The sequence below is a fragment of the Candoia aspera genome, chromosome 4, assembly GCF_035149785.1.
Source record: "Candoia aspera isolate rCanAsp1 chromosome 4, rCanAsp1.hap2, whole genome shotgun sequence".
In the NCBI taxonomy this organism is placed as follows: Eukaryota; Metazoa; Chordata; class Lepidosauria; order Squamata; family Boidae; genus Candoia; species Candoia aspera.
The window spans coordinates 20,298,142-20,311,662 of record NC_086156.1 but is presented as its reverse complement, the minus strand read 5'-3'; positions in this window follow the sequence as shown (position 1 = coordinate 20,311,662).

Here is a 13,521-nt window from a genome sequence, read left to right as displayed (position 1 = left end):
GGTGAGGTCATCCATTGGTTTGGGGTTTGGTATTATCAGTATGCCTTTGCTGAATGAAGAATCTCAAGTTTTAAGACCAGGTAAGAACCATGGTAAATAAACATAACAGGGCCTATAGTTCTATATATCTTTCTTTACTACTGTATCATGTGCCCAAACCCAGAATAGCTATTTTCTGGGCTACCAGTGCTCTGGATTGCAATAGTACTGAATTTGAATCAAATAGCTGGGATCCAATCCAAGAAGGAGCTAAGCAACAGTGAGCCAAAGCAGACAGCTATTGTGGAGATCCAAATCATGTGTCTGACCCATTGCATTTCTTAAATGGAAATGCAATACTTTCAGAACTGTATTGGAACTATAGAATTGCAAAGCCAATCATCACAAGCTCTATGTGACCAAAGTATCTGATTACTTCATGTGACACGTAAGAATAGAGTTAGGACTAATCCCTTCTGACTAAAAGAATTAATCTTTCTTTTCTTTTCTACTTTGAAAGAAAATTCAGCCTGAATGCCATATGGCAGAGAAATCTATAGAAGCATGATGCCAATGATTTGGCTGCTTATATGCCATCACATGCAAATACCCAATTTGTACAATCTCCATTCAGGCAGTCCGTTGTGAAAACAGTATCATTTATACAACCATCATCCCTGAAGTAACCATGTTCCCCTTTTCTCCCCATACCTGATCTATGAGTTTTTAATTTTTCTCATGTCTTAAAGCACAAGGACAACTCAAGAGTGTAGTCCAGAAAAAGTTGTAGAAGTCAGGGAAATCTCAACCCTAACTACAGGATGAGGTACATTGAAGAACTCTCCTTCTGCTTTTCTTTGGTGATCATTCTCTGAAAATGAAACTATGATGCACCAAAAATAATTTTGGATCTCTCAGCCAAATTCCCATCCCCTGCATCTACTGGGAATTGTATGGGATTTAGTGAATGTACTGAATTCACTGCCTGTGCATGCTTTCTCAGGGCTGGCTCGTCTTTTGTTTATGAAAAAGATCGTATTTCAGGGAACAAGCTCTTTCCAAGAAATGTTTACACATACAACTCCAGAATCAGATCTTTCAATAGAATATCTATAAACTTAAGTGATAAGGACAAATTTTGCATTCAAACTTCATGCCATCCATAAATTCACTATGTTAGGTTTTCCCAAACTGGTACCTTCGAGATGCAGAAAGGCCACAATCTCCAGTAATTTCCGCCAGTGTAGCCATATAGTCCCACTCGTCTGGAGGGCATCCAGTTGGGCCAGATGCACTAGATAGCCTTACAAGACATTCTTCCTAAGTCCCACACCCATCTGCAACAGGAATCCTGAAGAAGAGAAGCCCATAAGATGATATCATGTAGTGAGCTGTTGCAGAGGCAGCCAGTGACCTAAGAAAATTTTTATAGTAGCTCTGTCTACCAGGAACTGTGTGGCTTGTGGGAAAGAGAAAGAGGAGAAGGCTACACTGGGAGACAGCTGGATTAACAAGTCAAGAAAGAAAGCAAAAAATAATAGTTGCATCCCCTTATGTTACAAGGCTCTACAGATAACTCCTTAAACACTCTGAGATAGTCTATGAGCTCTTTCAGACCACAGTCCATTTAATTTGCAAGCCAATCCCAATGCATGTTATCCAAAGTAGTATTCCTCCCCACCACCACTCTCATCCACAGTATCTTCCAAAGGTATTAACGTGGCACCAGATCTTTCTCCCAACTGCTACTGCCCAATCACCATGAAAAGGTTGTCTAAATGGAAGGACTACATTTAACCTGGAAAGTTAAAAGTGGTATGAGGAGGAGAGGGGACTAAGTCCTGGCCAACAGGGTTTTTCTCCTCTTTGAGAAAAAGGAAGAGCCATGATTGACAATCATATTTCAAAGGGCCTCAAGCCATGTCTGAACTGAAGGAAAACTCAACACCTCTTTGAGGAGCTCTTTCCAGTTCATCTTGCACTCCCACAGGATTGCAACAGGTATCATGCAGGTATGGGGTTTTCTCCAGATGTGATAGACCTCTTTCATGGCCTTCCCCAACCTATCCTCTCCAGATGTGGTGCAATTAAAAATAGAAGCTTTGGGAATTCCAATTTGGCAATCCCAACATACCTGGTGGGCTCCAGGTTGGGGAAGGTTAGTCAAGAATTATCTGACCAGTTACTGAGCAGGGACCATTCCATTAGACTACTGAAGAACAAGGAGGAGGAAGCAGAACTAGTTTATCAGCTTTGCTGAAAGACCAGATTCATTGGACCTCCAATGCTCACCCATCATCAGGCCATATATAGGGAGAGATAGGGAGTAGTTCCACTCTGTTGGCTTTGCTGAGAGGCCAACTGAATTAGCTTTACTTCTCCCTCAGCTGTTTTCTGTCATGATCGCCGTTGCGATGTTTGTGACATCGCAACGGCTCGCATGACAATACAAGAATATGGGTCCCTGGCTGATAAGGCAAGGGCAATAGAGAAACACAAAAAGCAGTAATGGGTCTAAAGAAACAATGTAACGACCAAGGCCGGCAACCCAGGAAGCAACAATAAAAGGTAACTGACAAGAAATTGAATAACAACTGAACAGGCAAGGTTCGGAAGGGCGCGCCCAGGCTTTCGAGGAATTAGAAGCCTGATCGCCCGGCAATGGATCATCACCGCACAGGAAGGCGATCGAGGCGATGCCCGGGGCACAGGGGGCTGGACGACCTCTCACCTGGCAAGGACGAACTGGTGGGACTCGTGGGGCGCACCTGGGGTAAGGTGGGGTGGAGCACTGACCGGCGCGGGCTATTTAAATTCCGTTCCGGCGCGCTCCCCTCACTCTCAGCTTTCTAAGGGCATGCACTCTAGTCCTAAATAAAACCAGAACCTAAAGTCTACTCTAGCGTCTGTGTTTTTATTGGGTCTCAGGCAGAGCCTGACATTTTCAGTCAGACCAGTTGCTGAATATTCAGAACCAGGACCTGTATTTACTCTACTTCCCCTTCCCTTCCTGTTGTCTTCTGAACTGCAGAATTTCCTTCTTCATGTCTTCTGAATTGCAAACCTGTGTGCAGGGTTTCTCTTTTTCTCATTAATCCCATGTAAGCCACAGTAGGATGTTTTTCACATTTAAAGCAGCAATTTCAACTATTTCCTTTGAAGGAACTACTAGATCATCACTGAAATCTTTTGAGGACCACATCTAAAGCCAGTAATGTGACAGTTGCACATTCCAGAGTATACATAATTTCTCTAGGTGTTGGGCCCAAGAACTCAATAATAAATGAAAGTTATTTTTAAGCTAATTTCTCACAAAATTGTATGAGATCACCAAGTATTATGAGACATTAGCATACTATGCCCAGACTTGTAATATTTTGGATGAAAGGGCTAACATTTTATAAAATGTATTTATCACCTAAGATTTTGCCCATTAAAAAGTGATTTTGGCACTGACATCTAGGACCCTGTGCAGTACACTCTCAGACCACAAGTTGGGAACTATTGGTATAAGAAAATAGGTTAAAAATTGTAATAGGGCTTGGAGCTTCCTAGGGTGAGACACCGGGGTGGCTCATTATATATCTGCTGGTAAGAAAAATGTTCCTATTTCAGCTGATCTTTGATATTAAAGGAAGGTCAAGCTGATAAAGTTGGGAAGAAATTGAGTAATGTTTGGTCATTAACACCTTTTAATGAGGTTTTAATTATGATTTAATTGTTAATTGTTTTTCTTTTGCTAATTCTGTTTTTTCCCATTGGAAGCCACTGAGTGCCATCCAGCACCAGAAAGTTTTGACATGAATCCATAAATAAATAGATACACTGGTTATATTAGACTTAATTCAAGTGAATATCTATTACAGTTCTAGTCAGGTATATAAGAAAGATAAAGTTGAGAAGAAATTCTTTTGAAGGTATATTCCCCACAATAGCAGATGCAAAAAGTCCACCATAGGGCAAATTTTAATTGATTTACAACAAAGATGAGTGGGAAATATAAGGCAGGAGTATAAGGCTTAAATTTATAGCATAGGGTATTTAGAGAACATTTAAATTAAGTACATAAAACCTGAAGGTCTACAATTAATGCCAAATGCAGTTATCCATTTTTCTCCCATAAAGAACAGATAAGGGGACTGGGATTATTGTTGCAAAGTAAAGAAAAACAAACAGAGTTGTCCTGTGTCCCATTTACGTTCCTAAGTGCATGTATAGAAAGCCTTCCCAAGCAAAGCTTAAACTCTGGGGAGGAATCATTTAAGAAACAATTACAGTAAATGATACCCTGAGGGGATTGGAGATTAAAAGAAAATGAACTTAATAGCCTGAATTGACTTCACTTATTCCCTGGAATTTATGATATTCATAAACTGTAGAACAAATAGAGAAGTAGACAGATAAATTTTGGTGGGAAGGAGTTTGCTGGCCTTGGTTTCTACCCAGCCACCTTCACCTGTTGCAAGTGCCCCCCCAAAAAACCTACAAACACGTAGCCATCTTTAAGGATGTTTTAACCATCTCAGAATTTACCTCTGAGAACATTTAACAAGCAGCCTTCTCACTCCAAATTTGGCACAGCTGTCGCTAATAAAACAAGTTTCAAAGACTGAGACATCAGGGAATTATAAAGGCCAAAAAAAAAGAAGGAAAACTAAGGCACAGTAAGACTATTTTATTTTGAATGAAATTTCAAAAAAGCCATATGTGACTTGTATATTCAGGTTTCATGGGACAGCGTAGAAAAAGCTGCCGGAGACCTTTATGTGCAGCTAGAGAGGAGATACAGGCCCTCACCTGTTATTCTGAAGAGTCCTTCTATTTGCTGCTGGGATTTTAAGCTACAGATTTACAGACTTAATCTTCATAAACTGAAGTATGTCTCCATAGAATGCCTAATTAAGCTATAAAATCCAATGCCAGAGGATGGGGCAGAGGGTATAACGGTCATTGCTAAAAGTGCTTTGAAAAAGGATTGTGCAGAGTGATGGATGGTCTTTCAGTGGCTGTTAGGCCAAAGACCTGGGTGCTGAACCTCCATATTCAGAAGCTGTATGACCACTGCAAACATTAACATGTGCAACAGGTGAAATGGAATTTGTTGCTAAATATACACTATCTTTTGCTATGCAGCATTCTCCAGTTTGTTTCCAGATGGAGGACTCTGTCAATCAAAATGCAGCATGGAGCTCTTCTATCTTCTTTCTGTTAATTAATATTTCCTATTAAAAACAAAAGACAGAAACAAGTGGTAGGAAAAACATAGAAGCTTTCTATATGGAAGCTGACATTATCTGGTGTAAAAGTATCTCAATGTGGCAGGGCAGTCGCAAAATAAAAGCATTATTTAGGAGCACTTTTGGTGCCATCCAGATGTGTTGGTCATATTGTTTCAGGATCATGGGAATCATAGTCCAACACATCTGGGAAATACCAGGTTGGGAAGGCCAGGGTACACATGGGTAATCATATTTTTCCACAGAGAAAAATCCTTATTGCCATGTTATTTTACCATAATATTTCTGGTGTATTAGAAGAAATTGGATCTACATAACCTATAGATCCAACTGTTTCTAATACACTGGAAATGTTATATACCTCCTCTGCGTTCAGCACAAGTGTTACTGGCAAAGATTAAAATGTCAGTATTAATTTATACTTTCTACATCCTACTGGTCAGAATATATCTAAATACCAACAGCCATCCTTCATGCTTCTCATGTTAAGTACAATTTATTAACAACCCTGTTAAACCAAGCATCTTTCATATCCTGGCATAATTATACTTCTTAAAACTTGCTGAATTTGTTGATCCTATAACCTGACAGGCAAGAGAGAGACCTTCCCACCTGTCTTTAATCTCTGGCAAATTGCTTTATAAGACTGCCCTCAGGGACTTCACAGCTTTAGACATGCCAGCCTTCATCTTTATAAATCGTCATTTCCATCCTTAACAATTGCCTGCCGCAATGGACTGAGTTCTGCATATGGCATTTCAGATCAGGCTGCCGGTATTCAGATTGCAAGCAATGAGGTTAAGTTCAAGGCTCTATCAAATTCAAAATAAGGAGCAACAAGGAAATGCAATGTTTTTGCTGTTTTGGAATGAGCACTGGATCTATCAGTCCCAGTCACAGAGTGTACCAAGGGCCTACTTGAGATATTAATGCAGACCCAGAAATGTCTCCATATTTTTCACGCCCTCTAACTTAGAAAAGCAAAACTGGCTGCATTGGAATAAATGGGATGTTTATTTTCCCACCCCTCACTCCAATCAACGGCATTGTATTGTGCCCACCAGCAGTTGCCTGGTAGATTTGGTGAGTTAGGGGTATTTACTGATGAGTCTGCCTTTGGAAATCGGTTCCTGTGCTATTTGAGCTGGAGGTCTAGCAGGCTTTGCCATGTTCCACCTTAGAAGGTAGTTTCTACTTTCCTTGAGGTCATATTGAAGGCTTTTGCTTAAACTTCCAGAGGGAGCATTTTTATTGTACAGGTAGTCCTCATTTAACAACCACAATTGGGAGTGGCAACTCAGTCCTTAAGTGAAGCAGTTGCTAAGTGAAACTGTGACTGTGTTTATGATCTTACTTCAGCTTTCCTTTGCTTTACAGACCTGCAAAGGTCATAAATGCGAGGACTGGTTGCACATTTACTTTTTCATCACCATTGTAACTGCAAATGGTCACTAAATGAGGCAGTTGCTAAACAAGGACTGCTTGTATTGAACCCAAACTTTCTGCATCTGTGCTCCCCTCTTTGCACTGTCTTTTGCTCTAATTTTAACCTCTTGACTTCTAAAAATAAATTAAGAGAGTTCAGTATGCTGCAGCCTTGGCCTCTGGTCAAGTTCTAGCAACTTTAGCTCCCTGAATGTTACATAAATGGTTGTATGATGAGATAAAAAACACACATTAAAGGAAGCTGCATTATCAGTCAGACTACTGACCACTGAGCAAAATATTGTCAACATCAACTTTCCCAAGATGAAGTTCCCCAGATCTGCTGGATTTTACCTCACATAATCCCCTGCTAACATAGCCAAAGAATATGATGGATATAGGGGAGGCCATCACTTTATGGAAAGCCTGTCTATTCTAACTGACAATGGAGCTCCAGAGTTAGGAGTCTTACAAAAGAGCAAAGGAAAGAATTAAAGGAAAGCCACAGTGAACTCTGTGGGACCGCAGGGAAGACAAGAACAGCAGAAAACCAATCTTCCTAAGGCTGACAAGGAGTGGGCTTAATGGCAAATTCCATTGAAAAAGGAAATATGTACCCAAAGGCAAAATCCATGAACAGTGCATACCATGCTGGAGGGAACAATAATAAGAATCCTAGAGAAGGAGGATTGAATCAAGAGGGTCACTGGAAGACCTCTGACTCAGGTCAGCCTTCTGTTGTGCATTGTCTTCCCCAGATCCCAGACCAGAATTTGGCCAACCTGATCATGGGATTTATGCATGCATAAGGGAGTGAGTGGTATTGATTACTAAAACTTAAATAAACCATACAATTTTGCTGCTGGTTTTCCAGGGTGCCTTATCTAGCTAGTTGAACAATTGTATCCAACAAATGTACATCAATGACTCCATGTTCAGCTGGAAGGCAGAGTCAAGTGGAGTACTGCAGGGCTCCATTCTAGGCCTTATGCTGTTCAATGTATTCATGAAGGACATTGATGAGAGGTTATAAAACATTATCAAATTTGCATATGTCACAAAGATAGGACAAATAGCAAGTAACTTAGAAGACAGTATTAAGCTTCAGGAGGACCTTGACAAGCTGGAGTAATGAGGAAAACCCAACAAGATTAATTTCAAGAGCAACATTCTTACAAATTGCAAAGTTCTACATTTGGGGAATTAAAATCAAAGGCAAGAGTGTAGATGGGTAAGGATATCAGCACATAGGAAAAGGATTGGCATGTCTTAGAAGGAAGGAAAGCAAAGGTTGCATCAAGGATGCAGAAGTATAAGACCCAGATAACTCATGGTTCCACTCTATTCTGTATTAGTTTAAGTCAGTGTTTCTCAATGTTGGGAACTTTAAGATGTGTGGACTTCAACTCCCAGAATTCCCCAGGCATCCCGCCATCTTAAAGTTCCCAAGGTTGAGAAACACTGGATTAAGTATATCTAGAATACTACATCCAGTTTTGTAAACCATGTTTTCTTGACAAACTGGTGAACAATCACAATGATAAAGGGCTTAGAAGAAAAAATATATGAGGAATGGTTGGTGTCATTAGGTATGTTTATCCTGGAGAGGAGATCATAAATAGCTGTCTTCAAATATCTAAAGGGCCATCACGTAGAAACTGAGGCAAAATTGTTCAGAGCCATTCCAGCAGATATGAGAACAAACAATGGATTTAAATTACAAGGAGTAGATTTTGGTTGGATATGAAGAAAACATTCTCAACAGTAAGAGCCATTCAACAAAGGAACTACCTGCCTTGGAAGATGATGGAGTCTCCTCCTTCTGTGGAGGGCTTTAAACAGAGGCTGATGGGCATTTATTGGGGATGCCGTAGTAGCAGATTCCTGCACTGGCCAGAGAGTTAGACTCCATGATCTCCACTGTCCCCTTTATATTCTTTGAATCAGCAGACCTAATTGTCCACCATCACTAGAATTTCCATTAATCTCCATTTATTTTCATGAATAATCCTGTCTGTCTTCAGAAGTTACTAATAGGATCCCTCACCACCAGTTACAGAAGCTTGGCAGTTATGCAATCAAAGAAACAGGGCTGATGTTTGAGCTATGGTGATTCCTCTTGTAAATTTTCCTGTATAAGTGGTTGTACAATATCTATGCATGGTTGAAAGTTTTGGAGACTTGGCATTTGACAAGTCTTCACGTGTTAAGTCAAAATACAGAAGCGACATTTTATCCTGGCACAATAGCAAATTAAAAACTCCTGTGGTTTTTGAGGAGTGGTATATTCTTATACAACATGGTAGGTTTTTTGTAAAGAAATTCACAATTCTGTCTATAGAATAATATGGGTGTATACAAACTTTTGAATGAAATTAACACCTTTAGTAATCACTTCTCTAATGACTTTATAGCGAACAGATTTTTTAAAAAAACAAAGGATGTAACTGGCCCTTTTTCCTTCTACATTGTGATATTTATGAAAGATTTAGAAGTTACTGAAAAACAGAGATTGCAAGCATTCCTGCTGGGATGATGTGTACCTACACAATAAGAAAATATATTGTGTGGCGATATGCCTGTATTTTAAAAATATCCAGAAAGGAATCTATAATTCAGACTACAGTATGTCTGAACACAGGTCTGCCAAGAATTCTCCTTAGAGAAAGTAAGAAGCTGAGTCCTCTGAGTGTAAAACAGTCGCTTTATCAGCTATTCAATGGAGAGTCTGAAATTTGCCCAAGTTTGTGGCAGTATCATTAGTATTTCTTTTAGGAACTATATCCAGGAGATAGATAGTTGTTTGGAGTCTTCACCTCTAAGGTTTTGGATGGAAACCCTAGGGAAAACCCATAACATTTTCAGAAAAAAGTGAAGGTATCTATAGATGATAGGTATCAGTATTGGTACAGCTGTAGCTATAGATGACGTAGATGCAGATGTAGATGTAGATATAATCCCAGGGGCTACAGATTACTTGTTGGAGGCAAAGAACTAGCCTTGGAGTGATCAATTCCTACTTGACCTCTAAGGCCAGCTGAGGAAAGGTCAATTCTTACAAAGCCTCCAAAAGAGTGAAGTAGGTTGTAGTAAGATAGATGGACCCATTAACACCTGAGCTCTCATGGCCCTCTACCAAAACATTGATAAAATTTAGGACAGCTGAAGAGCTATTCTAAATGTATTTCTCCTGCAAATTATTTTTTTTAATAATTTTACTAATGTTTTTAATAAACATAGTAAAAACTAATACAAACTAAACTAAAAAGAAAAATAAAAGTTCAGGAAGTACAGAAAAAAGAAAAAAAGAAAAAAGTAGAGGAAAAAAGAAAAAGACAATAGGGACAATAATAAAGAAATGGCTTCCAACCTGCATCACAACAAGCATAAGCTAATATACTAACTTTTCACCCTCTTTTAAAGTTACAAATAAAAAAACTCTTTTCCCCATCATCTGTTGTTGTTGTTGTTTATTCGTTTAGTCGCTTCCGACTCTTCGTGACTTCATGGACCAGCCCACGCCAGAGCTTCCTGTCGGTCGTCAACATCCCCCAGCTCCCCCAGGGACGAGTCCGTCACCATCATCAGCTCCCCATCATCTAACTTTTATCAATACACGCTCCAGCAATCATGATCCTTTCAATCCTGGTTCAGCAAAAAGTCCATTAGGAGTTACCAGAAATATCATACAAATAGTTTATCCCTGGTCAAATAGTCCAACTTTATATTCCTTCTTTTGGCTCAGCACAATCTTGACCTTTAAATCCTCCCTGTGATATTGCAGGACTTGATCTTTCATCGCTCTTTGGTATTTAAAAGAAGTCTTCAAAGCTTTCACCAGCCTATTTTGTAAGTCCCATAAAGAGGCATTGTCCAGGATTTCTTGTTGCAGATGTTCCAGAACCAGACCCTTTTCTTGATTTGTCTTTTGTATTCCCATTCTGGTAATCTCACTTTTGTTGTCTTCCATGCCTTCAGACTATAATGTCTATGTCAGGTAAAGGTTTTTTAAAATTGTTCTCATTGTCTTCTAAAAGTTTATCTAGTGAAACCTGTATCTTTTCTGAGATATTAGTTATTAATATTTCAGCCCATGTAAAAAAAAAACTTTAAGATAAGAAAAAGTTATAGCCAGCTTAGCCATTTTAACCCTTTAACTCTGCCTGGTCCTGTGGTTCCCTCTAGTGTCCATTTGCAACCTTCCTCAAGCCTCACTTCCTAATTCCTGCAAATTATGTTCTTAGGAAAATAAATGGCATTTCCCCTGAGATCTGGAAGTCCCCAGCCTGCTGCTCTTCAAGAATCCCCTTGAAGACCTGACTGTTCCCCCAGACCCTGGGTAAGGATGAGTCGTGTATCTGCTATGGATTATGCTTATGTGTGTAATGGCCAATAGTCTTTTTCTCTGTCTTTTTCTTAGCAGTTTTAATGTATTTTTCTGTTGTTAATATTGTGAGTTGCCAAGAGTCATTGGTGAGCAACCTTAGAGGTTTAAATTATAAAAATATCTTAATAAAATGTCCTTTAAAAGTAAGTATCAGTATGCTGCACCCAGATTTAGGCTGCAGTTCTATGACATCTAGTTGGATTTTCTCCTCCATAATTAGGGGGAGGACTTTGACCTCAGAAGGGGAGATCCAACCTAGGACTTCTCCATCCTGATTTCCCATCACCCTCCAAACTGGCTTTAAAAAAAATCACATATATGAAAGGCCAAAAATGGAGCATATTAGGCTGTGGGTCCAAAATGGATCCAAGGATCCAAGGAATCTTAGTCTCTCTTGCCTTTCACCACACCCTCCAATTGTGGATTAGGATATAAACCTCCAGGACATACAGATTGTCAGGGACTATAATCTCATCAGAACATTCTACGGTCTTTGGTTTGTCTTGCTAATAAATTTTGGAAAATTTAAATCTTACAATGTGTTGCCTCCTATGGCACCTACAGGGTGTTGCTATAGTAGTGGAAAGCAGTAGAATATCTACAGGGGAAAAAATGATATTTACAAAACAGCTTTAGTAGCTCTTCTCATTGGAGAGCTACAAGGTTAAGTATGCCTCCAAAGACCGGACAATAGCTGAAGTAAACTTATTAAAAGTATATTGTGCACTGTATGTCAGCCTCTGTGATTGAATTTTTAAACCTGAATTCATTGAGGAATGCGGAAATAGTTTTCAAAAGGTTATGTTTGGGGGTTCGCTTGGTTTCTGAATGAAAAGCTGGCCTGATGCAAAGCAAAGCACCATCAATTTATATCATTCACGTTCAATGATTGGAAATTATTGTGAAAGTACACAGTATTTTGGAGGATCTGAGGTACTTGGCCTGTCTATCAGCATTTGTTACATGATTACAAATGAGTTCATTATTTACAACACAAACAAATTTCCACCTGCATTGATAGTAACACTCATTCTTTCCCTACTGTACTAATCAGTATTAGTATCCACAGTGGATAAAATATTGTCATATCAAAATTTTATTTAAAGATATTTTCAAATAAGTAATCATTCTCCAAGTTGTTATTGGAATGTTAACAATGTTAATATCAAGGTTTTAATATCCTGTGGGATAATGAAATTTCTGCCTGAGGCTGGGTCATTCCTGTCTCTGCAATGCGATAACTGGATATTGTGTTTGAGTTACTGAATGAAGTATTATTTTAAACAATGCTTAGACCTTCCTGTCAGTAGCATTCTCCAGATAAGAGTCGAAAGTTACAACCTACAGTGGCCATGCAAACACTGCTCCGACAGCTACAGTTTCTGGGTTACACTTCAAGCTACTGTGATTCACTACTATGCTGCAAGTGAATCACTCCAGCAATAAGAGGAAATGTGCTTTGAAATCATTGATTATATTAGGGCAAATTTGATTTTAACAAATTTTAACACTTGCCCAGAGTTTTGCAACTCAGATCGTCTGGCAATCTTTTCCCACCCCCTTCACCCACTACTACTACTACTACTACTGCTATTCCTACTCCTTGCAATCCAGATGTGGTAGCCCGCTACTTCTTCTAATTATTATATACTGGAGCTAAACTAAACTCAAGCTCAGCAGTTATACCTCATAATTGCTGGATTCTGGTGGGCAATGAATTGATTGCAATTAACAGTTTTGGGGCCCCAAAGGCCATCGTGAATGGGACAATGCAACTAGGACTTTTAAGTTTTTTCCCGGGTTTTATGGAATTTGGTTCCTTCTTCCTCTGCTTTTTAACTATTTTAAGGCTTATACTACAGATATATTTTTCAAAACAGTGGGAAACTATGCAAATAATTCTCTTCTGTTGTAGTTAGAAGGAGATCTAAGGACTACATAAAAGGGGGAGTCCAGTTAACTCTTTAGTATGAGTCCTTTTTAAAATATATATATTAAAATTTTTAATAAACATAGTGAAAACTAATACAAACTAAGCTAGAAGAAAAAAGAAAAAGTATAGAAAAAGAAAAAGAGAAAAAGAGAAAAATAGAAGAGAAAAGAAAAAGACAATACAGACAATAATAAAGAAGTGGCTTCCAACCTGCATCACAACAAGCATAAGCTAATATACTAACTTTTCACCCTCTTTTAAAGTTACAAATAAAAAAACTCTTTTCCCCATCATCTAACTTTTATCATACAAATAGTTTATCCCTGGTCAAATAGTCCAACTTTATATTCCTTCTTTTGGCTCAGCACAATCTTGACCTTTAAATCCTCCCTATGATATTGCAGGACTTGATCTTTCATCACTTTGGTATTTAAAAGAAGTCTTCAAAGCTTTCCCCAGCCTACTTTGTAAGTCCCATAAAAAGGCATCGTCCAGGATTTCATTTGCAGATCCTTTTCTTGATTTGTCTTTTGTATTCCCATTTTGATCATCTCAATTTT